Source organism: Tarenaya hassleriana, unplaced genomic scaffold (genome assembly GCF_000463585.1).
Source record: "Tarenaya hassleriana unplaced genomic scaffold, ASM46358v1 Cleome62, whole genome shotgun sequence".
Taxonomy (NCBI): Eukaryota; Viridiplantae; Streptophyta; class Magnoliopsida; order Brassicales; family Cleomaceae; genus Tarenaya; species Tarenaya hassleriana.
Genome location: NW_010968712.1, coordinates 649,178 through 651,489, shown reverse-complemented (window position 1 = coordinate 651,489; position 2,312 = coordinate 649,178).

Sequence of the window (2,312 nt, the reverse complement as noted above, 5' to 3'; positions counted from 1 at the left end):
GGTCCGGCGGACCGGGATCTGGGAAACTTTCCAAATATTCGTTTTTAGGGTTTTCTAATCTTATTTAAGTTTTGGATTTCGTCCAAACATAAAAAATGCCGACCTAAAACTCAGAGAAACATCCTAGAACCCTAGAGAAGCTGTTCTCTTCGATTTCTATTGTCTCGGGATTGGATCTCGTCTCTTGAGTTACCCTTTTCTTCACTAATCCTAGCAGATTCGTTCCAAATCGTTTGGAATCCTTCCCGTCGGTGTGGATACGTGTAGAGGGACTGTAACTTCAGTCCTAGGTGATTTAGAACAGGCCCCAGATCGAAATAAACTTCAAGTCTCATCGAGAACGAGGTAAGTAACGATTCCCTCGGTGATATACATGATCTTTCGGGTTTTGCGAGTTTGGTTGCGTGTGACATTTGACTAGGTTTAGATCTTTCTTCCGCTGCATGAAACCTAGTAAACCAAACCCTAGATCGATATGATCGCATGCTAGGAACCCATAGATATCCCCAACACATCTATCTCGGGCTCCTCTCAAGGAAATCAACCTCAACCCCGAAATTCCTACCAACATCAGAACCCAGCCCCTCAACACTACCGAGCTCCCCGTCAGCCTCAGCAAAACTTCGGTCTGCCTCCATCTCAATCACAGGTAAGTCCTGACCCTGACATCAAATCTATGCTTGCACAACTTATACAGGGTCAAGAAGCCATTCGCACCGAGATGCGAGAACATCAGCAGAAGAGCGACGCCCATCTTAAGCTAGTTGATAACCAGATAGCGCAACTCGCTGCCTCTGTCCCTTCGCGACCTTAGGGATCACTTCCCGGGAATCCGGAAGCAAACCCCCGAGAGCACTGTAACGCTGTATCCTTGCGCAGTGGCAAAGAGCTCGCTAACCCTATCATTACATCTACGGAAAAAGGTCAGTGCTCTAACTCTGTTCCTACATCTTTTCCTGACCCCATAACGGCTGAAAAATCGACAGAGATCTCGGGTGATGAAGAACGCGACGTATACATTCCACCGCCACCACGTCCGCCTCCGGTTCCTTTCCCTCAACGACTCAAGAAAACTAAAGAAGACACCCAATTTGCTCGATTTGCTGACATGGTGCGTAAGTTGGAAATCACTATGCCATTTCACGAGGTTATCACTCAGATGTCATCCTATGCCAAATTCCTGAAGAACATTCTCACAAAGAAGCGCGTCATCGAAAAGGAAACCATCACGCTTAATCCCGAGTATAGTGCCATTCTTCAGCACGATCTACCACCGAAAATATCGGATCCAGGTAGCTTCTCGATTCCCTGTAAATTGGGAACTGTTTCTATAGATCGTGCTCTTTGTTATTTAGGTGCCAGTGTAAGTCTCCTACCACTCTCCATCTACAAGAAACTCAACGTGGGAGAACTTAAACCGACTCGCATGGCTCTTCAACTAGCTGATCATTCTGTCAAATATCCTCTGGGTATTTTCGAGGACGTCCCGCTGAAAGTCGGCGATTACTACGTACCGGTCGATTTCGTTGTGCTTGACATGGACGAAGACTCCAAAATCCCGATTATTCTAGGGCGGCCGTTCTTAAACACTGCAGATGCCATTGTCCACGTTCGTGCCGGCCGACTGACACTCAAGATCGGCGACGAAACGGTGGAATTCACGCTCGACCAGAATTTCAAGCAACCATCTACAGTGGACTCTATATGTTATATCGACTTGATGGATGCTTTAGCCAATGAGGTACTCTTTGAATTTCGTGATTTCGATGCCCTATCTATTGCTCTTTTTACTGAACAGTACCTTTACGGAGCCTCAAATTCACGCGTACACGTCATTCCTAGACGGTTTAGATGAAATGCCAGGCAACACGACCGTGTCGAATACAAACACGGACCGTGTCGATATTCTGCCGAAAAACATCAAACGTGACACGCCCGTGTTTGACACCAGCTCAGACCGTGTTTCATGCAACACGGCCAAGTCGTCATTCGACACGGACCGTGTCAATTGTCTGAGCAAATGTGCGAAAACAGACACGGCCGTGCATCATTTCGGGCCAGCCCATGCACAACTCGACACGGCCGTGTCGAGTATGAACTCGGACCGTGTCGATTCTCGGACTCATTTCCAGCCTGTTCCTCTGTTCGAATCTTTGCCCGTCTTCGCCGCCAAATCAACCTCCATGTATCATCTACCTGACTGGGATCCTGTAGTCGCTCCGAAGCTCGAGCTAAAACCCTTGCCCATAGGACTCAGGTATGCATTTCTCGGTATCGATTTCACTTATCCTGTTATCGTCAATGCTGCCTTG